We start from the raw sequence: 26,159 nt of genomic DNA, 5'->3' as shown, positions 1-26,159 counted from the left end.
AGCCCTCCACAGTGCAGCGCCCCCAATATCGCCTCCCTCATCTCAATACATCAACCAGCCCGGGCTCTCTGCTCTTTTTCTAACGAAACCAGACTGAGTGCCCCTTTAATTCGAACGTCTCATTCCCGCCTCCAAGACTTCTCCAGAGCAGCACCGGTCCTCTGGAACGCACTACCAAAGGCCACCCGAGCAATCCAGGACTCGCAGAACTTCAGGCGTGCTCTAAAAACACACCTCTTCAGGGAGGCATACCAAATTCCCTAAACAAACCCCTCTGTACTCCCTCTGTTGGAGCAGGACCTTCACCCCTATTGTTTCCATCAACTGATTACTATATGTAACCGTGGTTTTGTAATTTTTGTATTTTGTCTTCCTGTATTCCCCCTGTCTATGTAAGCGCTGCGGAATATGTTGGCGCAATACAAATAAAGTTTATCTATCTATCTATCTATCTATCTATCTCTCTCCTATCTCTCTTTCTCTTAGGCCGCATGCCCACTTGCACGCATGGATTGCACTGCTGAATCCCACAGTGAAATCCGTACTTGCCCGCGGACATGGAGAGGGAAAATACATTATACTCACCTCTCCGGACACTGCGGGGCTCCCCTCTGTGCAGGCCGGATCTTCTTTCTTCCGGTCGGCGGACGTGCTCGGCACGCCGGCAGCGTGCCGCGCGCACGCGCACCAATATTTTGAAAAATCCCCTGTTCCCCCCTGTATCCGCGGCACAGCACAAAAACAGCTGTGGCTGTGCCGCGGATACGAACGGCTTCCATAGGCTTCAATGGAAGCCGCGGGAGCCATCCATGCAGCAGATCCGCAGGAAAATGGAGCATGATGCAATTTCTTCCTGTGCGTGTGACCCACACTCTGGAAGGAATCCCATCTGCATGCTTTTAGTTGCCCTACCGATGACAATGCATCCCTATGGACAGTAAGATGCACAGATCTCCTGTGCGGGTGCCACGTGCGGATTTTATAAATAAAATCCGCACGTGGACATTGGCCCTCAGGCATAGATACGCGGCGAGGGGGAAAAGGGGCCTGAGGGGGCCCGAGCTGAACTTTTGCTCCCGGGCCCCTGAGCCTCTAGGTACGCCCATGGCCATAGTCTACTACCGATTCCAAAAAGTGATGGAGTACAGCCCCTCCCACAGAAGTCAGAGAGTGGCAGAGGAGCCACATGCAGAGCCATGTCTGTATGTATGGTGTTATTATCCTACATTAACTAGGATTTCAGAAGTACAAGAGAGTTGTTATTAACTCACTAGTCCTTTTATAAGAATGAGACTACTCCGCTGACCTTGGCCCAGTCTAATCAGCAAAGCTTAAAAGTTAGTTTCACTAAACTGTAAACCTTCTACTGATGATTAACCCCTTCCCTTCCCATGACCTTCCCTTCCCACAAAATGACGTACCCTTATGTCATAGGGATAGCGCGAGATCATAGCAGATCTCGCGCTATCCCGCAGTGGGAGTAGGCTGTCACTCGTAGCCGGCCTCCCGCTGTGACAGCGGGGGGCATCAGAGATGCGCCCCCGCTGTTAACCCCTTCCCTGCTGCGATCTAAGTAGATAGCGGCAGGGAAAGGGTTCACAGAGGGAGCGCGCTCCTTCTGTGACTTTAGCCAGCTCTCATGATGTTATTGCGAGAGCCCGGCTGATTGCTATGGCAACAGGATGCCAGATACCGGCGTCCTGTATTGCCATTGCCTAAGATCGCTGTAATAAGCGATAAGGCATGGCAGGAGAGAAGTCCTGCCATACATTATTGTAGCGATTATCAGTGCTGCAGTGAAAGTCCCTCAGAGGGACACAGATGGTGTAAAAAGAAGAGAAAAATAAAGTACAAAAAATAAAAATGTAAAAAACAATTGTTTAAAAAAACCCTTTTTATGCTTTTTCTCATATTAGCATAAAAATTTTTAAAAATCCCACATATTTGGTATCGACGCGTCCGTAACGACGTGTACAATAAATCGAACATGCTTTTTATCCTGCACGTCAAAAAGCGTTAAAAAAACGCTAAAAAACTGAAGCAAAATTCTAGTTTCTAGCATTTTACCTCCCAAAAAAACGCAATAAAAGTGATCACAAAAAACATATGTACCCCAAAATGTTACCAATCAAAACTGCAGCTCGTCTCGCAAAAAATAAGCCCTCACAGAGCTCCGTGCATGGAAAAAATAAAAAAGTTACAGGACTTTGAATGCAGTGAGTTTAGAAAAAAATAATAATAACCAAAAATAAGGGTTTTTATTGTGGAAAAGTGGAAAAACCTAAAAAAATATAAGATTTTTGGTTTTGTAACCGTACCCACCTGCAGAAAAAAACATAGTGTCATTTATGCTGCATAATTAACGCTTAAAAAAATATCTATGGCAGAATTGATGCGTTTTCTCTCCCTGTTATCATAAAAAAAATAATAAAAGTTTTACTATATAGTCTATGTAGCCAAAAATGGTACCAATAAAAATTACAGTTAGCCACACAAAAAACAAGCCCTCAACGCCAAAATAGGCCATGTCCTTAAGGGGTTAAGCTGTGTTCATGAGTGGAGCACGCCACTCACTTCTTCTGGGAACTTAGCCCCGCCCCCGCCCCGCCTCTTCCCATTACAAATAGTGCAGAGGGGCGGAGAGGGGGCGGGAGCTCAGTTCCTGCTCCTGGCTCTTCCATCCTCCCCCCCCCCCCTGCACACGAGGACAACGTATATCAGCTCGGCGTAAAAACCGAGCCGATATACGTTCATGTGACTTCACCCTACACCCCAGGTGTATGTCGCTATGTGAACACGTAATTCCTATATACCCAAGTAGCATAGGCTTTATTAATATTCCAATCTGCACCACAGGAACTTATAGATAAAAAGTTCCTCTGCTTGATAGCTAGCGCTGATAACTATACGTGGGAGGTTTAGCTTTAACTTGTACTTGTACATACCAGGGTATACTATTGAGCTTGTTAACCATTTAACTGCTAGCTATTTCCTATGAAGTTGGATATATGACTATATATATGTTTGCCTAGGCCGATTTAAGAAACACATTTCTATTATTATTACTACAACACTTCCAACTCTACCATTCTATGATTCTAGTATTCTTGCTTCCCTCATAAATGAAGTGGGCTCATAATTATGAGTCCACTATATAATGTGTTAAATGGGTTTTTCTAGACTAACAATATCAGATAGTTTGGGTTCATCACTCGTGCCCCCCAATGATCAGCTGTTTGAAGTGACAGCGGCATACATGGCCACTTCAGCGCTTACCAGGCCATGTGACCAATGAACGTTACATCACAGGACTGAAAAGAGATTGTGGCACTTACCTGAGCTCTGCTGAGTCTTCAATCAGCTGATCGTAGGCGTCTCGAGTGATGGACCCCACCAATCAGATATTAATGACCTATCTTAGGGATAGGTCATTAATATTCGTTTTAGAAAACACCTGCTATCTAAAGAGGTGATATATCAAAGAAGAGGCTGTTGGACGAAGTTTAAGGAAATTTGGGGAAGATGGTCCGATATATATATATATATATATATATATATAATAGATAGTAGACATCGAGTGCTGATTGTAATGAGGTATTGATGGGATTAAGGCCACTTTCACACTGGCGACAAAATTGCACGATTTTCTCGCGATGCGACCGTGCTGCAAAACGCATGTATGTGAAGCCCATGCTTTCCAAAGGGTTCATTCACATTAGTGATGTTTTTCTGATGCTATCTTGCGAGAGAGAAAAAATGACACTACAAAGTCGTGTGAGAAAATCGCGAGCTTGAAGCGATGTTTTCGCAAAAGAAACCCGCAGCAATATTGCACAAGAATCGTGGGAACGCAGGTGCGATGTCGCCACGATTTTCTTGGGCCAATATTGCTGATGCCTTTGTGAAAGAGGCCTTAGAGAGGGTGAGGGAGAGATGTGTGAAGGTGGAGGGGAGTTGGGTGTTCTCTTTTTTTATTCTTATTTTTGCATGTGCCTATATCTATATATATAAAGACGAAACACCTCACTGACTCACTGACTGACTCACTGACTGACTGACTCACTGACTGACTGACTCACTGACTGACTCGCCAAAAGTTCTCCAACTTCCCGATGTCATAGAAACATGGAATTTGGCACAAGCATATATTATGTCCGAAATAGGAAAAGTAAAGGGGTCCCAACTCGATTATTCAATTCTAGCGCAAAAGAATTAGCGTCCAAATTTTACGTACGAAATCTAATTCTCTCACTTGAAATTTGGCACAAGCATTGACTATGTCATAAATAGGAAAATCTAATGGGTCCCAACTCGATTATTCAATTAGTGCGCAAAAGAATTAGCGTCCAAATTTTACGTACAGAATCTAATTCTCTCACTTAAAATTTGGCAGGAGCATTGATTATGTCATAAATAGGAAAAGTTAATAGGTCCCAACTCAATTATTCAATTCTATGCGCAAAAGAATTAGCATCCAAATTTTACGTACGAAATCTAATTCTCTCACTTCTCGATGTCATAGAAACTTGAAATTTGGCACCTACATTGATTATGTCATAAATAGGAAAAGTAAAGGGGTCCTAACTCGATAATTCAATTCTAGGGCAAAAGAATTAGCGTCCAAATTTTACGCACGTAATCTAATTCTCTCACTTCCTGATTTCGTACAAACATGAAATTTGGCACGAGCATTGATTATGTCATAAATAGGAAAAGTTAATGGGTCCCAACTCAATTATTCAATTTTAGCACAAAAGAATTAGCGTCCAAGTTTTACGTACGGAATCTAATTCTCTCACTTCCTGATGTCATAGAAACTTGAAATTTGGCACGAGCATTGATTATGTCATACATAGGAAAAGTTAATGGGTCCTAACTCGATTATTCAATGCTAAGCGCAAAAAAATTATCGTCCAAATTTTATGTACGTAATCTAATTCTCTCACTTCCTGATGTCATTTTATATAAAGGAAACGTCGCATGGCTACCTCCACGTGGTGTTTCCTGGGTAACGCAAAGAACCATCCAAAATGGTGAACATATTTTTTTTCCCGGTATCTTTAAATTAACCACGACTTCATAAGATTTTCCGTGTGAACAGCAGATAAACACCAGTACCAAAGTAACTCGGGCGAAGCCGGGTATATCAGCCAGTATATATATATATATATATATATATATATATATATTCAGATTATTGGAGGCTCGGCACTATTTCATCCGGGAAAACATGAGCGGGCATTACGAAAGCCAGACGGACCCTATTATAGTCAATAGGGCTTGCTCAGTACTATTTGATTCCATCATAGAACGGATCCATTTTAGCAGAAATTCCATTTTTCTGCTCTCATAACATAAATCTGAACTCATATGCGAATTTGGCTCTATTTTAATAGTATGTTTGAGCGCTATATGGCAGTATTATAAGGTTACATATTATTAAATAATAATTATATAAGAACACAAAAATACTGAAACTTATCTATTTTCAAGTTTTTAATCTACTCTGAGCCTCCGATGCAGATGTGAACAGAACCTCATTTCCACAGTGTTGTTTGGGTCTAATATAAAACGTATTTCAGAGCACTGTGCGGCGGTATTATAGAGTTAAATGTTGTTAAATACTAATACAAGAACTAAACAACCTTCAAATCTTGTCTGCTCTGAATGTTTTAATGATATCTACTAGAGATGAGCGAACGCGTTCGTCCGAACTTGATATCCGTGCGGATATTAGGGTGTTCGGGATGTTCGTTATTCGTAACGAACACCATGCGGTGTTCGGGTTACTTTCACTTCCTTCCCTGAGACGTTAGCACGCTTTTCTGGCCAATTGAAAGACAGGGAAGGCATTACAACTTCCCCCTGCGACGTTCAAGCCCTATACCACCCCCCTGCAGTGAGTGGCTGGGAAGATCAGGTGTCACCCGAACATAAAAGTCGGCCCCTCCCGCGGCTCGCCTCAGATGCGGTGTGAGTTAGATGAGGGACAGTGCTGTTTATACCGGAGCTGCTGTAGGGAAAGAATTGGTAGTTAGTGTAGGCTTCAAGACCCCCAAAGGTCCTTATTAGGGCCACTGATAGCTGTGTGTTGGCTGCTGTTAGCAGTGGCAATTTTTTTTTTTCTCAAAATCGGCTCTGCAGAGCGTTGCACCTGGCATTAGGGACAGAAGTGCTGCATAGGCAGGGAGAGTGTTAGGAGTGAGTGTAGCCTTCAAGAACCTCAACGGTCCTTTCGCTGATAACTATACGTGGGAGGTTTAGCTTTAACTTGTACTTGTACATACCAGGGTATAATTATTGAGCTTGTTAACCATTTAACTGCTAGCTATTTCCTATGACGTTGGATATATGACTATATATATGTTTGCCTAGGCCGATTTAAGAAACACATTTCTATTATTATTACTACAACACTTCCAACTCTACCATTCTATGATTCTAGTATTCTTGCTTCCCTCATAAATGAAGTGGGCTAATAATTATGAGTCCACTATATAATGTGTTAAATGGGTTTTCCTAGACTAACAATATCAGATAGGTTGGGTTCATCACTCGTGCCCCCCAATGATCAGCTGTTTGAAGTGACAGCAGCATACATGGCCACTTCAGCGCTTACCAGGCCATGTGACCAATAAACGTGACATCACAGGACTGAAAAGAGATTGTGGCACTTACCTGAGCTCTGCTGAGTCTTCAATCAGCTGATCGTAGGGGTCTCGAGTGATGGACCCCACCAATCAGATATTAATGACCTATCTTAGGGATAGGTCATTAATATTCGCAGTATTATAAGACCCCCAAAGGTCCTTATTAGGGCCACTGATAGCTGTGTGTTGGCTGCTGTTAGCAGTGGCAATTTTTTTTTTCCTCAAAATCGGCTCTGCAGAGCGTTGCACCCGGCATTAGGGACAGAAGTGTTGCATAGGCAGGGAGAGTGTTAGGAGTGAGTGTAGCCTTCAAGAACCTCAACGGTCCTTTCTAGGGCCATATTTAACCGTGTGCAGTACTGTCCAGGCTGCTGTTGGCTGTGCTGCATATTTTTTTTCTTCTCAAAATCGCCTCTGCAGAGCATTGCACCCTCCATTGATACTGCAGGGAAAGAATTGTGTAGGCAGGGCCACAACACAGTTATTATTCATTGAATATACGCAGTGCGGCCTTTTGCTTGTAAAACAAGTGAAAAAAATTCTATTTGACCTGCCTCTGTCCGTCCTAAGGGCTGTGGACACGTGTCGGCTGCGTGTGCAACGTTTAAAAATCAGACGCACTGAGCTACGTTTTACTGCTGGCTTCGCCATTTGCTTTCCTTAATTGGGAAAAAAATACCTGCTCTGCCAGAGTTATAATAACTCTGCTACCCTCACGTTCTGTGCCACATTAGCAGGGCCACAGCACAGTTATTAAACTTCTCATGTTCATTGAATATACGCAGTGCTGCCTTTTGGTGGAAAAAAACTGAAAATAATTCTATTTGTCCTGCCTCTGTCCGTCCTAAGGGCTGTGTGTACGTGTCGGCTGCGTGTGCAACGTTTAAAAATCAGACGCACCCAGCTACGTTTTACTGCTGGCTTCGCCATTTGCTTTCCTTAATTGGAAAAAAATACCTGCTCTGCCAGAGTTAATAACTCTGCTACCCTCACGTTCTGTGCCACATTAGCAGGGCCACAGCACAGTTATTAAACTTCTCATGTTCATTGAATATACGCAGTGCTGCCTTTTGGTGGAAAAAAACTGAAAAAAAATCTATCTGTCCTGCCTCTGTCCGTCCTAAGGGCTGTGTGTACGTGTCGGCTGCGTGTGCAACGTTTAAAAATCAGACGCACCCAGCTACGTTTTACTGCTGGCTTCGCCATTTGCTTTCCTTAATTGGGAAAAAAATACCAGCTCTGCCAAAGTTATAATAACTCTGCTACCCTCACGTTCTGTGCCACATTAGCAGGGCCACAGCACAGTTATTAAACTTCTCATGTTCATTGAATATACGCAGTGCTGCCTTTTGGTGGAAAAAAACTGAAAATAATTCTATTTGTCCTGCCTCTGTCCGTCCTAAGGGCGGTGGACACGTGTCGGCTGCGTGTGAAACGTTTAAAAATCAGACGCACCCAGCTACGTTTTACTGCTGGCTTCGCCATTTGCTTTCCTTAATTGGGAAAAAAATACCTGCTCTGCCAGAGTTATAATAACTCTGCTACCCTCACGTTCTGTGCCACATTAGCAGGGCCACAGCACAGTTATTAAACTTCTCATGTTCATTGAATATACGCAGTGCTGCCTTTTGGTGGAAAAAAACTGAAAATAATTCTATTTGTCCTGCCTCTGTCCGTCCTAAGGGCTGTGTGTACGTGTCGGCTGCGTGTGCAACGTTTAAAAATCAGACGCACCCAGCTACGTTTTACTCCTGGCTTCGCCATTTGCTTTCCTTAATTGGAAAAAAAATACCTGCTCTGCCAGAGTTAATAACTCTGCTACCCTCACGTTCTGTGCCACATTAGCAGGGCCACAGCACAGTTATTAAACTTCTCATGTTCATTTTTTCTGTGGAAAAAAACAGAAAATAATTCTATTTGTCCTGCCTCTGTCCGTCCTAAGGGCAGTGGACACGTGTCGGCTGCGTGTGCAACGTTTAAAAATCAGACGCACCCAGCTACGGTTTACTGCTGGCTTCGCCATTTGCTTTCCTTAATTGGGAAAAAAAATACCTGCTCTGCCAGAGTTAATAACTCTGCTACCATCACGTTCTGTGACACATTAGCAGGGCCAGAGCACAGTTATTAAACTTAGATTATTCATTCACTAGAGGCAGTGGGGCCTTTCGTTTTCAAAAAAGGGAAAAAATTCTATTTGGCCTGCAGTCTTGCGCCAATTTATTTCCTGCCTGGGAAATCAAATCACTGGTAATACAGCATGCTGAGGGGTAGGGGTAAGCCTAGAGGACGTGGACGTGGACGTGGCCGAGGACGCGGAGGGCCAAGTGAGGGTGTGGGCACAGGCCGAGCTCCTGATCCAGGTGTGTTGCAGCCGACTGCTGCGCGATTAGGAGAGAGGCACGTTTCTGGCGTCCCCACATTCATCGCCCAATTAATGGGTCCACGCGGGAGACGGTTATTAGAAAATGAGCAGTGTGAGCAGGTCCTGTCCTGGATGGCAGAAAGTGCTTCGAGCAACCTATCGTCAACACGCAGTTCTGCGCCGTCCACTGCTGCAAATCCGAATCCTCTGTCTGCTGCTCCTCCTTCCTCCCAGCCTCCTCACTCCACTACAATGACACCTGCTCAGGAGCGGGAACACTCCCAGGAACTGTTCTCGGGCCCCTGCTTAGATTGGGCAGCAGCGGTTCCTCTCCCACCAGAGGAGTTTATCGTCACTGATGCCCAACCATTCGAAAGTTCCCGGGGTCCGGGGGAAGAGGCTGGGGACTTCCGCCAACTGTCTCAACAACTTTCTGTGGGTGAGGAGGACGATGACGATCAGACACAGTTGTCTTGCAGTGAGGTAGTAGTAAGGGCAGTAAGTCCGAGGGAGCAGCGCACAGAGGATTCGGAGGAAGAGCAGCAGGACGATGAGGTGACTGACCCCACCTGGTGTGCAACGCTTACTCAGGAGGACAGGTCTTCAGAGGGGGAGTCAAGGGCATCAGCAGGGCAGGTTGCAAGAGGCAGTGCGGTGGCCAGGGGTAGAGGCAGGGCCAGACCGAATAATCCACCAACTGTTTCCCAAAGCGCCCCCTCGCGCCATGCCACCCTGCAGAGGCCGAGGTGCTCTAAGGTCTGGCAGTTTTTCACAGAGACGCCTGACGACCGACGAACAGTGGTGTGCAACCTTTGTCGCGCAAAGCTCAGCCGGGGAGCCAACACCAACAGCCTCACCACCACCACCATGCGCAGACATATGATGGCCAAGCACCCCACAAGGTGGGACGAAGGCCGTTCAGCGCCTCCGGTTTGCACCCCTGCCTCTCCCCCTGTGCCCCAACCTGCCACTGAGATGCAACCCCCCTCTCAGGACACAGGCACTACCGCCTCATGGCCTGCACCCACACCCTCATCTCCGCTGTCCTCGGCCCCATCCAGCAGTGTAGTTCAGCGCACCGTCCAGCCGTCGCTTGCGCAACTGTTGGAGCGCAAGCGCAAGTACGCCGCCACGCACCCGCACGCTCAAACGTTAACCGTCCGCATAGCAAAATTCATCAGCCTGGAGATGCTGCCGTAAAGGGTTGTGGAAACTGAGTCCTTCAAAAGTATCATGGAGGCGGCGGCCCCGCGCTACTCAGTTCCCAGTCGCCACTACTTTTCCCGATGTGCCGTCCCAGCCCTGCACGACCACGTCTCCCGCAACATTGTACGCGCCCTCACCAACGCGGTTACTGCCACGGTCCACTTAACAACGGACACGTGGACAAGCACAGGCGGGCAGGGCCACTACATCTCCCTGACGGCACATTGGGTGAATTTAGTGGAGGCTGGGACAGAGTCAGAGCCTGGGACCGCTCACGTCCTACCCACCCCCAGAATTGCGGGCCCCAGCTCGGTGGTGGTATCTGCGGAGGTGTATGCTTCCTCCACTAAAGCACCCTCCTCCTCCTCCTCCTCCTCTGTCTCGCAATCAAGATGTGTTAGCAGCAGCATGTCGCCAGCAGTCGGTGTCGCGCGGTGTGGCAGCACAGCGGTGGGCAAGCGTCAGCAGGCCGTGCTGAAACTACTCAGCTTAGGCGATAAGAGGCACACGGCCCACGAACTGCTGCAGGGTCTGACACAGCAGACCGACCGCTGGCTTGCGCCGCTGAGCCTCCTATCGGGCATGGTCGTGTGTGACAACGGCCGTAACCTGGTGGCGGCTCTGCAGCTCGGCAGCCTCACGCACGTGCCATGCCTGGCCCACGTCTTTAATTTGGTGGTTCAGCACTTTCTGAAAAGCTACCCACGCTTGTCAGACCTGCTCGTAAAGGCGCGCCGGCTCTGCGCACATTTCCGCAAGTCCCACACGGACGCTGCCACCCTGCGCACCCTGCAACATCACTTTAAGCTGCCAGTGCACCGACTGCTGTGCGACGTGCCCACACGGTGGAACTCTACGCTCCACATGTTGGCCAGGCTCTATGAACAGCGTAGAGCTATAGTCGAATACCAACTCCAACATGGGCGGCGCAGTGGGAGTCAGCCTCCTCAATTCCTTTCAGAAGAGTGGGCCTGGTTGGCAGACATCTGCCATGTCCTTGGTAATTTTGAGGAGTCTACCCAGGTGGTGAGCGGCGATGCTACAATCATTAGCGTCACCATTCCTCTGCTATGCATCTTGAGAAATTCCCTGCAAAGCATAAAGGCAGCTGCTTTGCGCTCAGAAACGGGGGCGGGGGAAGACAGTATGCCGCTGGATAGTCAGGGCACCCTCCTGTCTATTTCTCAGCGCGTACAGGAGGAGGAGGAGGAGCATGAGGAGGATGAGGAGGAGGGGGAAGAGACAGCTTGGCCCGCTGCTGACGGTACACCGGCTGATTGCCTGTCATCCTTTCAGCGTGTATGGCCTGAGGAGGAGGAGGAGGAGGATCCTGAAAGTGATCTTCCTAGTGAAGACAGCCATGTGTTGCGTACTGGTACCCTGGCACACATGGCTGACTTCATGTTAGGATGCCTTTCTCGTGACCCTCGCGTTGCACGCATTCTGGCCACAACGGATTACTGGGTGTACACACTGCTCGACCCACGCTATAAGGAGAACCTGCCCACTCTCATTCCCGAAGAGGAAAGGGGTTCGAGAGTGTTGCTATACCACAGGACCCTTGCGGACAAGCTGATGGTAAAATTCCCAGCCAACAGCGCTAGTGGCAGAAGGCGCAGTACCGAGGGCAAGGTAGCAGGGGAGGTGCGGAGATCGAGCAGCATGTACATCCCAGGCAGTGCAACAGTCTTTAAGGGCCTGGACAGCTTTATGGCTCCCCACCAAGACTGTGTCACCGCTCCCCAGTCAAGGCTGAGTCGGCGGGAGCACTGTAAAAGGATGGTGAGGGAGTACGTAGCCGATCGCACGACCGTCCTCCGTGACGCCTCTGCCACCTACAACTACTGGGTGTCGAAGCTGGACACGTGGCCTGAACTAGCGCTGTATGCCCTGGAGGTGCTTGCTTGTCCTGCGGCTAGCGTCTTGTCGGAGAGGGTGTTTAGTGCGGCTGGGGGAATCATCACAGATAAGCGTACCCGCCTGTCAACCGACAGTGCCGACAGGCTAACACTCATCAAGATGAACAAAGGCTGGATTTCCCCAGACTTCTGTTCTCCACCAGCGGACAGCAGCGATACGTAAGCAATACGTAGGCTGCACCCGCGGATGGAAGCTACGTTCTCTCTCACCATCCAAAACGGGGACATTTCTGCTTCATCAATCTGTGTCTAATATTCCTCCTCCTCCTCCTGCTCCTCCTCCTGAAACCTCACGTAATCACGCTGAACGGGCAATTTTTCTTAGGGCCACAAGGCTCACTCAAATAATTTTTCTGAACAATTTTTATAAGTTTCAATGCGCTTAAAAGCGTTGGAACTTTAACTTGAACCAATTTTTCGTTACACTGGGCTGCCTCCAGGCCTAGTTACCACTTAAGCCACATTAACCAAAGCGATTCACCTGCCATCTTGGTTGGGCATGGCCAATTTTTACTGAGGTACATTAGTACTGTTGGTACACCAATTTTTTTGGGCCCTCACCTACAGTGTAATCATAGCAATTTGTATGTTCTTCGCCTGCACTCATGGTACAGAAAGGTGTGTGGGGTTGGCCTACACTTTAGCTACATAAATGTAACTTGGGCCTTGGCTATACTAAGGCTACTGAAATGGAACTAAGACTGCGCTCCCACTATACTGCTGCTTCAGAATTGTTACTGGGGCCTGTCTTGAGTGCTACTATTGCTGACATGGAACGAAGACTGCGCTCCCGCTATACTGCTGCTTCGGAATTGTTACTGGGGCCTGTCTTGAGTGCTACTATTGCTGACATGGAACGAAGACTGCGCTCCCGCTATACTGCTGCTTCGGAATTGTTACTGGGGCCTGTCTTGAGTGCTACTATTGCTGACATGGAACGAAGACTGGGCTCCTCCTATAATGCTGCTACTGATATGTTAGTGGGGCCTGTCCTAATGCTACGGCTGAAATGTTACGAATTCTGGGCTCTGCCTATACCGCTGCTAATGGTATGTCTCTGGGGTGTGGAAACAGAGGCTTCCCAAAGACATGATGGCGGCGAGGCCATTTCCCACCAACGCGGTTACTGTTAAGGTGCATATAACCACGGACACGTGGAGAGGACACGTAGTGCCTCAAAAACATCCCCCTCCTCCTCCAACAGGGAAAACATTCTTGGCAAATGCCTTTGCATTGTTTCGTCTGGTGGCAGTCCAAGAATTTCACCTTTACCGACACAACAAGAGAGCCCCCACACCATCCCCCCGCCACGGCCCACTTAATCCTGGCCGCATTCCGAAAACCAACAAAATACAACCGTGCTACTAGGTCCGCAGTCACCACCACATTACCACCAACGCGGTTACTGTTAAGGTACATATTACCAGTCTGACTGGGGCATGCAGACACCTTGACAGAATGAATAGTGTGTGGCACATAGGTTCCCCATTGCTATGCCCACGTGTGCAGCTCCTGATGGCGGTGGCACAGGATTATATTTCTCATTGCTTCTGTACAGCATTGTGGGCTATCGCCCCGCCCCTTTTAAAGAGGGTCGCTGCCTAGCCGTGCCAACCCTCTGCAGTGTGTGCCTGCGGTTCCTCCTCATGGCAGACGCACTTCTAAATAGACATGAGGGTGGTGTGGCATGAGGGCAGCTGAAGGCTGCGCAGGGACACTTTGGTGTGCGCTGTGGGGGGGAGGGGGGGCGGTTGGTCAGCATGTAACCCAGGAGAAGTGGCAGCGGAGTGTCATCCAGGCAGTGATTGTGCTTAGTTGTAGCTAGTGTGGTGCTTAGCAAAGGTATGCCATGCTAATGAGGGCTTTTTTAGAAGTAAAAGTTGTTGGGAGGGGGGGGGGCCCACTCTTGCCGGTATTGTGGCTTAATAGTGGGACCTGTGAACTTGAGATGCAGCCCAACATGTAGCCCCTCGCCTGCCCTATCCGTTTCTGTGTCATTCCCATCACTTTCTTGAATTGCCCAGATTTTCACACATGAAAACCTTAGCGAGCATCGGCGAAATACAAAAATGCTCTGGTCGCCCATTGACTTCAATGGGGTTCGTTATTCGAAACGAACCCTCGAGCATCACGGGAAGTTTGTTTCGAATAACGAGCACCCGAGCATTTTGGTGTTCGCTCATCTCTAATATCTACACTTTTGCTTGAAATCAGAGCCCAGGCCAAAAACCAAGAGGTTCAGGTCACAAATCGCATCTCCATATGTTGTAAAAATAGATTGCGGTTGAGAACTCTTTTTTATGACAAACTAGAACTAGCATATAACCTTGTAAGCCGTAAGTACCATATTCTTCATTTGGCTGCCAAAAATGAGTCCAGCGGTCATTTAGGAGAACTGTTATGTATTTTATTTATGTGCACTGAATCCTGGAAAAATAAGCAACTGGGACCAATTCTGGCGACTCGCCCCTCTACAAGGCGAATCACCGTCTGAGTATCTTTATGCTCCCTCTTGTACCTCGGTTAGGATGCTTCAGCTATTTCCAGCACATGTTTTGTGCACCTGTGATCTTTTGTGGGAAAGGTCAAGTGAAACGTACGGCTTTCATGGTATCCGTCAGGATGGTGTAATGCATGGTACTCACCCTACCGCATTCCTTCCACCCTACGAGCTCTTGGGATGAGTTTGGGGTGCTGGGTGGTGCACGGGCAGAGTTGCCGTCCAACCAATCAGAGTAGGGGGGAAGAATATTTAAGAGCAAAAACACACATGGATGCATGCATTAATATGCTATGAAGCGTATTTGCGCATGAACCTTTTTTTTTTGACTATTTAAAAAATGGTAAGCTAGGTCCTGCCATATCTTTCTTGCAGGTAGGTTCTCTACGGCAAGTCCTGTCAATGGTTTTGTTTCGTCCCATTATGCGGCCGTAATTTTCATGGTGCTAATTACGTGGTGTAACACACTTTTTGCTCCCAGGTTGCAACACTAAGGGCTCCTTCAGACGAGCGTAAGCCCGGAAACACTCACGATAGTGCGACTTTTTGTGCTGTGAAGATTGCGCTATCATGCGTGAATCAGGACTTTATACTGTACTTTCTGCACTGCTGGGGACTGTTCACATCGCCACGGGACACACCTATGTCATGATTTAAAAGACTGTGCAACCTTAATAGTCTCCAGTGTTATCCATTTCCAAGCGAAATGGCATGGTTCATTGCGTAATTTTGCAGGGATCGGGTGCACATTTGCGCACCCCCATAGACTCCCATGATACCTTTGGTGGGCAAATGCAAATGCGTGTCGCAGGGGTTTTTTGTGCACGTGAAATGTGCACACACAAGTGAAAGTGAGAATAAACCCTCTGAGAGCAATGGGCTCTATTCCCTGTGGCTGCAGACTAGTGTGTATTCACATACAATGCACAGAGAATAGAACCCATCATTTTCAATGGGTTCATTCTCACTCTCTCATGCGCTTTTTCGCGCACATTTGGTATACACAAAAAAATGTGGCATGGCCTATTTTAGTGTGCATTTGCACACCTAACTAGGGTTGCCACCCGGCCGGTACACCACCGGTCTGGCCGGTATTTTTTCTGTCAGGCCGCTGCCGGTATTTTTTTATACCGGCCCTGTTACAGGCCGGTATTTTCAGAGCCTCCACTGCCCCCTAGTGCCGGTTAACTCTCCTCTGGCAGGGAAAACACAGACCTGCAGAGCCGACAGCTTCCTGGGCCTCTAATGATGTCATGTCATGTGATACCCTGTGTGGGAGGAGTCAGGGATCACATTACCATGGGGGCTAAGTAAATGTAGGACTTTGCAGTGGTGGTAGGACTCTGCAGTTGTGTGTGTGTGTGTGTGTCAGTCAGTCAGTGTGTCAGTCAGGATGGATGTAGTGGAGCTGTGTCTGTGTGCACTGGAGCTGCGGGGATCTGGATAGATGGATGGATTGATGCAAGGATGGATGGATTGAGTGAGTGGAGTTGTGTGTGTGATGTGTGTGAGGGTCAGGATTGATATGGAGCATGTGTGTGATATATGTGGGGATCAGGATGAATGTAGTGGAGCTGTGTGTGTGATGTCTGGGGATCAGGATGGATGTAGCGGAGTTGTGTGTGGTGTCTGGGGATCAGGATGGATGTAGCAGAGTTGTGTGTGTGATGTCTGGGGATCAGGATGGATGTAGCCAAGTTGTGTGTGTGATGTCTGGGGATCAGGATTGATGTAGTGGAGCTGTGTGTGTGATGTGTGTGGGGGTCAGCATTGATGTAGTTGAACTGTGTGTGTGATGGGTGTGGAGGTCAGGATTGATGTAGTGGAGCTGTGTGTGTGATGTCTGAGGATCAGGATTGATGTAGTGGAGCTGTGTGTGTGATGTGTGTGGGGGTCAGGATTGATGTAGTTGAACTGTGTGTGTGATGTGTGTGGTGATCAGGATTGATGTAGTGGAGCTGTGTTTGTGATGTGTGTGGGGGTCAGGATTGATGTAGTTGAACTGTGTGTGTGATGGGTGTGGAGGTCAGGATTGATGTAGTGGAGCTGTGTGTGTGATGTATGTGGGGATCAGGATGGATGTAGTGGAGCTGTGTGTGTGATGTCTGGGGATCAGGATTGATGTAGTGGAGCTGTGTGTGTGATCTGTGTGGGGGTCAGGATTGATGTAGTTGAACTGTGTGTGTGATGTGTGTGGGGATCAGGATGGATGTAGTGGAGCTGTGTGTGTGATATCTGGGGATCAGGATGGATGTAATGGATGTAGCGGAGTTGTGTGTGACGTCTGGGGATCAGGATGGATGTAGTGGAGTTGTGTGTGATGTCTGGGGATCAGGATGGATGTAGTGAAGCTGTGTGGGATGTCTGAGCATCAGGATGGATGTAGTAGAGTTGTGGGTGATGTCTGGGGATCAGGATGGATGTAGTGGAGTTGTGTTGATGTCTGGGGATCAGGATGGATGTAGTGGAGTTGTGTGTATGATGTATGGAGGTCAGGATGGATGTAGCAGAGCTGTGTGTGTGATGTCTGGAGATCAGGATGGATGTAGCAGAGCTGTGTGTGTGATGTCTGGGGATCAGGATGGATGTAACGGAGTTGTGTGTGTGCAATGCATGAGGGTCAGGATGGATGTCCGACCGGCGCTGCAGTGACAGTATCAGGACCCAAGGAGGAGAGCAGAGGAGCAGTACATGTGGTATGAGGTATGTACCATGTACTGCATGTAATCTTGTATGTTTAGGTGGTATACGTTATATCAGCTGTACATATAATTACATACAGAACATATCTACCTTACATCAGCATCACTATATACAGGGAAGGTATATCTCCTATATATAGTGATATGGACCATGCTGGGGTAAGCTGGGTATCTCCTGTATATAATTATATATGTATAGATCGTATGCGATGCGAGTGTCTGCAGCGTGTATTCATGAGTAGATGATGTGTGAATCACACTACATGTCATCCAGTCGCGAGAACACGCTGAACGGAATCCCGCAGATGCGCACAGCCGCTGGACGGGAGCCAGGAGATAAAGGAGGGAAAAAAATGCTGCGATAAGCCACGCCCCAAGCCACACCACGCCCCTTTTTTTTACCATGGCTGGTATTTTTTCGTGACAAAGGTGGCAATCCTACACTTAAAGCACCATAGGATTCTGTGGGGGTTCGCAAATGAATTGCACAATTTTGCAGGGAAATCGAAAACACCGGACGGGGACTAATTGGGCTCCATAGCCTTTCTAAATTAAGGCATGGGTATGTCATGCATCAATGTGAATGGCATCTGGTAGTGCAAACAATACAGTAAAATGTGCAGATACGTGACCTTCACTGCACAAAAAGTCGCAATATCAGGTGCGTTTTTGCGCTTCATTGCACATAGCACATGCATCTGCTTGGTTTCGCAACCTCTTGTGTCCAAGGGAAAACCCATGCGGATACTTTGTCCAATTGTCTCCTGCATACAACACAAAGTATACTCAGATTTCCAGGCAGCTTCAGACTTACAAAACAGATACATGCGCCATGTGTAATGAATGATGTAAGGGGAAAACATTATATTGTATGGCGTTCCTGGTTTGTTTTAAAGGCTTATTCCCATGGGGCGAGAATCCCGGGTGCGTTTTGTGCGTCGTAAGACTGTGCGATGTGATGTTTCACATTGATGTCAATGGGAAACACTTGCGCTCCTATCACGTGTCTGAAAAATCACAATTTCACAATAGCAATGCGATGTTGATTTAAAAGCACGTCATATGACTGTGAAATCCATGAGGATAACAATTTCACAGAATTTCAAAAAAACGTATCACATCGGCATGGGAAACGCACATTCTTCCTCTCATAGGCCAAATTGAGATATGCATATTTATACACGTATTTATGCAAGCAAAATTTGCGTGCGTTCTAGACAGTGAATAGAATGCATTAATTTCAATGGCTTTGTTCATATGTGTGGATTTTTCCGGGGCATTTTGGTTGTCCCAAAAACAACGCAGCATGCTCTATTTTTTGGCACATTTGTGCCCCAAAAGTCCCCATAGAAGTCAATGGGTGTACACATATGCGCACCAAATATGCTGCGTAATTGTGCAGAAAAAAGAACAGATCTGGAACTCATTAGACTAATTAGCCATTTCCAATCGGTGCATATTTTTTTGTCGCGAGCAATCGCACATGCCTTGTGAGCAGAGAAAGTACAGTAAAATACACTGATGCATGCACAAAAATCAGAGTTTGTTCCACAAAAATACTATGCTGCAGCGCGCAAATCTGGCCTTATCCTATATTATCCAACTGGTTTCCGGGCAGTGAGCAGTATTTGGCAGGAAAGGACACGGCTATAAGCATGTGTATTGAGCTGAGCTGAGTGCAGACCAATGAAAAGGGGGATGAGCAGTGGGGAATGCGATGGCAGTTAATGGTGGCTCTGCTGCTCCCCTAGATGTGGAAAATTATGATCTGGCGTGGCACGCCACATACAGTGGTGAATTTGGCAGTTCTTGTGGCCTGCTGCACGTGGAGTCGGGTAGGGTAAGATGGTGGTACGCCAGTGGGGTGATACCCGCAGAGTCAGGTAGGGGAAGATGTTGATTTGTCATGATGCCAGTCCCTATACAGGTAGGGACCCGTTCCGAGCAAAATAATAATATACAAAAAGTGGAGAACTAAACCAAAATGGGGGTGAAACCTCTGTCCTGCCTGGGGTGCTTAGTGTGGTACCTCAGTGCAGATGTTGCAGATGGAATTGATGATAGGAGCCTGGTGTAAAAGTAAACCAAAATAGCTTTATTCTTCAAGAGCCGAAAAAGTACGTAATTTGACTTCTTACATGCAGTTCACATTTGATGACTTTGGAGGAAACAGTTACAGTTGCAGGAACTAACTACTATTGCAGTTGGTCAGGGGCTTGATACAGGGAGCTACATTTCCCTGTGCTTGTCCTTCCAGCTTTGCTCCATAGCTGTGCTTGTATATGGCTGACTTGTATCTCCTCCTGCTCTCCTCTTCGCTTGCTCTTTCCTCTCCTAACAAACAGTTCTTAGTCTTAAGTACTCACACTTCTGATGTATTCCTTCCCACTGCACTGGCTTCCTCCTTGTTCGTCCCCAGCCTCTCTTAGACTTTTCTCTCACTTGGCCCTAGAAGACTGATTTAACCCCGCCTACTCTGTCCTTTTGTACTGTTTCCCGAACCCAGCCTATTAAGGGATTCCACCAACCACAGGCCCTAAACACCTGCCTATACACTCCCCTGACTGTTGCTAGGCGATTAGTACTCACTAAGGGCTGGAGGATATTACTAGTATACACAATTCAGTGAGGAATATGAACACCATAACATCATAACATTACACACAAATCCTACATTACATCCTACCTGGTCTTAACACTGTAGTCAACACAGAAAGTGAAGGAGTACCCAATTCTAGGGTACTACACATGGCAGGATGCCCCTGCCCCCCCCGCACCCCGCACCCTGCGGTCTACCAGAACCAAGCAGCCCAATGGGCAGGAAAACAGCGGCAGCACCCTACTTTCATCAGAGGACAGAGGCAGAGACTCCCTTTTCTACATCTCGTTGCGGTTGGTACCCTGTCCGGATATAATTCCCCTCTTGTGAGTATATGGACTATTTAAACCATTGTGCTGCCTTTTTGGGCATTTACCATTTCTGGTTACTAAAAGTTATAAGGAGCAAGGATATCTGGTGACTATCTGTACACAAACCAACCCTGAAGCTCGAGGACACCCATAATGCCACCGACCTCGGCCAATGCTATGCTGGCCAGACCAAAGCGTGAGATGCTGATTGCCCTTTTTACCCCGATGCCAAATTAATCTCTGCTACATAATGCAATGTTGGCCCTTTATGCTAAACGTCTATGTAGCCTCCTATACCAAGATATGCAAACTACTTACAAAAAATACACGTATTCCCACTTGGGTTACCATATGAAAGGCCTTTTCATTTTTTTATACATTAAGCAAGCATAGCAGGGGGCTGAATTGACAAATTATTTCCTAAGACTTGCTGGAGGAGGACGAGGCGGGGAGTTTTCATGTTAAATAAGACTCAAGTTTGAAAATAAATAAGAAATTTCAATTGCTTAATTTGCCTGATCCACCCTTGATTAACCGGCTCGGTCCTGCTGTGTATATAACAGCGCACGCTGTTATACTTAATATGAGAAGAAGATGTAGAAAAGTGATCTTAAGGAGTCTTCATGTCATCAACATGCAGCTCATTAAAAAGAAATCAATCAGGAAGGCAGCGTCACAGAATGACACAACTAGAGATAGCTCAATTATAGAAGAATTAAAGACGCATAACGGTACAGTGTACAATTTACTATGGTGACATTCTTCTTTGTATAAGCATGCATAGAGAATGAAGTGTCAATCATGGATTAGCTCCGCCCATTAGATCTCTAATCCAGATTGAGCAGAGATTTAGATAAATCACAAATTATACTGAATCTTAGGTGGGGAGGGGGAGACAATTTAGCATCACTAAACGTTCTTCCCCCAGCCAACGGAATTCTGGGCTGCAGCGTATATACGCCACACCCAAAATGTAAGATTTGGCCGTGACTTGATCGCAGTTTTCTCTCATTCGTGTGATTGTCGGCCACGATGTGGGCGGTCAAAAATCTCAATGCCCGTGTGAATAAAGCTTCAGAGCTCACATTTGAAAATCAGATATGGTCTCAAGCACACCTGATGCTACTAATCAAGGTCTTCATTAGTTGCAACAGGTGTGTTTGAGATAAAACACGTCAAATACCGGGACTGGCTAGGGCTTTGTTGATAGCCTTATTTTTAACATGCAGTGAAACATTACTAAGTTAAGAGAAGAGATTACCTTCTACGAACAATGAAAAGGATGCAAAAAGTTAGAAAAGGCACTCTTTGTTCCTAAAGATGCAGTTGGAAGCATAGTCTTCAAGTTCAAAGTTAAAGGAACACTAACTGAATGTGGCAGTAAGAGGAAGCTATTATCATTGTCAAACAGGGTGTTACTGTATTGACTGATAGGGTGCATAAACTTTTGCAAATGGCAAATTTCTGTTACATTTCTGTCCACTATAGTAAAACTCCCTGGTTTGCCGCCATATAGCCTTCAGGTGCTGTCATACAGGTTCTCCGTTGGTCTGGGACCACATGTACCGCGCTATTTTTCCTAGAAATAGCAAAAACAGACAAACTTGAAGCTTATACAATGCATTAATACAATCATGTGTATGAATGGTACATCAAAATGTGGTACTTGTGGGTTTTCTGTCACCACTTTTTTAAGGTTCTATTATCATCGCTATCTGGCAGGCTGTTGCCACATTTATACCACTTGAATAATATTATAGATATTTATGTTTTGAAGAAGTAAAGAGTTTAAGAAATAAACATAGTATGTATTAGTGAAACATTTGTGAAATTAATTAAAAAATTGGTGACAGATAACCTACAAGTACCTAAAATGTTTTCAAGGGTGTGCATATTTTTGGAAAAAGACTGTATATAAACATATAAATATTGAATATGTGTGCCATCATCAAAACATGAAGGGGGATTTGAGAACATTAACACTTGTCAAATACGAATCTAGAAAAAGAGTGGGCTAGACATGTTGACAAGTAGACACACATTTTTGATATTATGGAGAGTCCCATATGGATTTGTTCTACGACTGATGGGAGGTAAATGGCTCCTTCAATTAACATATCAACATACGATAACTGTCCCTGGCACCTTGCTCCTGCCTTAAGTATACAAGTAGATGGAGGAATTCAACAACAACAAGACCAGAAATTGGAGCTCCAGGAAAATAATTTCCATATTCTGGTGCATTCTGGGAAGAGTTGCTGTGAGTGGGACAATTGCTGGGTTTAGCCGAGTCTAGCTGCTCCGAGGACATGGCCAGACTTCAAGACTGATGGCGTGCAAATTTTATTTTATTGGTTACAAATTTTTTATTTTATAGGTTAAATATCATTATGAGAATTATTAACTATTAGAAGTTTGGACGTGGGCATGAACTGACTGCAACATGGAAGGGGAGAGTAGCCATAGGGTGAGCTGCAATGTATGCTATATGTTTACAGATCTACCAGAGGAAAAGCCAAACTTCACCTGCCAGAAATGCAAACTTGTGTCTCTACTGGAGGAGAAGGTGCAAAGTCTTCAGGAGAAAATAGCTAGGAAGAAAGATGCAGATTTCCTTGACAGAGCAGAAGTAACTCTTCAGAATGTTGAAAGAAAATAAATGTCCAGCATACCTGCAGAAGCAGAGGAATGGAAGCATGTGACCCAAAGAGCAGGAGGATCAGAAGTCAGCCAGCACCCATACTGCTCAGGAACCAGTACCAGGTTCTCACGCAAGAGAACAACGAAGAGGTACATCAAGAGATGACTTTACCCACAAAGAACAGTATAGTAAGCACTAAGAACCCTATGGAATGGAGAAAAAGAAGTGTTGTGAAGAAGAAAAGGAGAGTGGTGGTTGTGGGGAATTCCTTATTGAGAGGAACAGCGGCCGCTGTCTGCAGACCTGACATAACCTCACAAGAGGTGTGCTGTCCTTCAGGTGCACCATCTGAGGAGCGGGCCCACAGTCAAGAAGCTAGCAGGATAGAAAGACCTTGTCATAGGGCTCTACTATCTCCTCCCCTGGATGTAGCTCGGGACCCGACTACATTACTGCTGGAGAAGATCACAGGGGAAGTAACCAGGGGTAACCTTGAGTCCATCTGTCATACATGACGCCACCGTTCTTTCCTCTGCAGTGAAACTTGACGATGAAATAAAGTAGTCCACACACAAGGAAACTTTCTGAACAAAACCGGGAACGGTCGGTAATGTCCGTTTACTGTAGCTTGTTAAACTCCAAACCACATCAACAGTCTTGGCACAGATACAACAACTTAGAGTGGTGTGACAGGAAGGATTCTCAGGGTATCTCGGATGATCCACAGTCAAAGTTATCTGTATGATCCCGCTCCTGGTGACTCTTTCTCTCTCTCACTCTCTACTGATTCACATTCACATTAGTTGTGTTCTCCTCACATGAAAGCGGCTTGTCTCACTCTCAGTACTCAACAGCTGTCCTAAGGTTTCCTGGGCAGGCTGGCCCAGACTGAGCTTCAGGCCTCCTCCATTTTCCACACCCAGACTGAACAGTGTCTGTGTGGCTCACTCACTGATTCAGACTTCTTCAACTCTCCACTCCGAGACTAGACTGTTCACTGGTCACAGACTGAGTGTTCTCTCCCTCTTGCATTCTGCAAACACATACATATATATATATATATATATATATATATATATATATATATATATAAATATATATATATATATATATATATATATAAAACATAGTCACATAACTCACACAATGATACATTGTCCAGAAATGACACAGACATTAACCCATTCAGTACTGCAGAAGTGCAATACATATAAATCTCTTGCGTACTACACATAAGACACTGACATGAGACAACTACAAAACATTATGGGGGGCCCTACTAACTCTGGGCCACTACACAGTTGCACAAATCTAAGATGTGTCTGATAGGCTATCAACTCTCTTCAGTTCTACAGACTACTACCCATTCCTACTGATACATTTAGGGACAAATGACATTGCAAAAAATGAATTTGCAACTATTTGTAGAGACTTTGAAGACCTTGGAAAGAAGGTGAAGGAACTAGGAGCACAGGTAGTCTTCTCATCCATCCTCCCAGTGGATGGCCATGGAATAACGAGACGGAACAGGATTCTAGAGGTGATCAATTGCCCACATCGATGGTGCCATCAGCAAGATTTGGATTTCTAGACCATAGAGGAAATTATATGATGGGCTCCTTGCTAGAGATGGGTTGCAACTTACAAAGAGAAGTAAGCATATATTGGGCAGGCGCCTTGCTACACTCATCAGGAGAGCTTTAAACTAGAACAATATAACAATATAAGGAAAATGAAAGGCCAGGTAAAAATATACAGCAAATTAATACATTTGAGAACATTGCTATTGGAAGTGGAAAGAAAGAACAAAGACAAAAAAATCAGAAGGAAAGTAGAGGAGCAAGAGACACCGATCACAAACTAAAATGTTTTCACACAAACATGGGAAACAAACAAGGGAACTAGAGATGAGCGAACGTACTCGTCCGAGCTTGATACTCGTTCGAGTATTAGCGTGTTCGAGATGCTCGTTACTCGAGACGAGCACCACGCGGTGTTCGAGTTACTTTCACTTTCCTCTCTGAGACGTTAGCGCGCTTTTCTGGCCAATAGAAAGACAGGGAAGGCATTACAACTCCCCCTGCGACGTTCAAGCCCTATACCACCCCCCTGCAGTGAGTGGCTGGCGAGATCAGGTGTCACCCGAGTATATAAATCGGCCCCTCCCGCGGCTCGCCACAGATGCATTCTGACAGAGATCAGGGAAAGTGCTGCTGGTGCCGGAGCTGCTATAGGGAGAGCGTTAGGAGTGATTTTAGGCTTCAAGAACCCCAACGGTCCTTCTTAGGGCCGCATCTGACCGTGTGCAGTACTGTTGAGGCTGCTTTTAGCAGTGTTGCACAATTTTTTTTTTTTGTATATCAGCCGTGCAGAGCATTGCGTCCGCAGTCTGCAGTCATTGTACAGGGTATAGGGCCAGTACTGGTGAGGCAGGGAAAGAGATATTCAGGCTATATAGGCAGTGGGCTTTTTCAAAAAAATTGGGGAAAAATACTATATTTGGGCTGCCTGTGACTGTCTTCAGTTTACTGCGTGTCTGCTGGGGGTAGTAGTCCTAATTAATACGCAGCTAAGCGTTACAGCAGGCTTGCGCAAAATTGTTTCCTGGATCTGCTGTCTCTGTTACATCAGCGCCGTCATCCTGCCAGAGGGAAACAGTATACATAATATTATACGCTGCCTACAGTATCTATCTGCTGGGGGTAGTAGTCCTAATTAATACGCAGCTAAGCGTTACAGCAGGCTTGCGCAAAATTGTTTCCTGGATCTGTTGTCTCTGTTACATCAGCGCCGTCATCCCGCCAGAGGGAAACAGTATACATAATATTATACGCTGCCTACAGTATCTATCTGCTGGGGGTAGTAGTCCTAATTAATACGCAGCTAAGCGTTACAGCAGGCTTGCGCAAAATTGTTTCCTGGATCTGCTGTCTCTGTTACATCAGCGCCGTCATCCCGCCAGAGGGAAACAGTATACATAATATTATACGCTGCCTACAGTATCTATCTGCTGGGGGTAGTAGTCCTAATTAATACGCAGCTAAGCGTTACAGCAGCCTTGCGCAAAATTGTTTCCTGGATCTGCTGTCTCTGTTACATCAGCGCCATCATCCCGCCAGAGGGAAACAGTATACATAATATTATACGCTGCCTACAGAATCTATCTGCTGGGGGTAGTAGTCCTAATTAATACGCAGCTAAGCGTTACAGCAGCCTTGCGCAAAATTGTTTCCTGGATCTGCTGTCTCTGTTACATCAGCGCCGTCATC

Source organism: Eleutherodactylus coqui, chromosome 7 (assembly GCF_035609145.1).
Source record: "Eleutherodactylus coqui strain aEleCoq1 chromosome 7, aEleCoq1.hap1, whole genome shotgun sequence".
In the NCBI taxonomy this organism is placed as follows: domain Eukaryota; kingdom Metazoa; phylum Chordata; class Amphibia; order Anura; family Eleutherodactylidae; genus Eleutherodactylus; species Eleutherodactylus coqui.
This window is presented reverse-complemented; position numbering follows the sequence as displayed.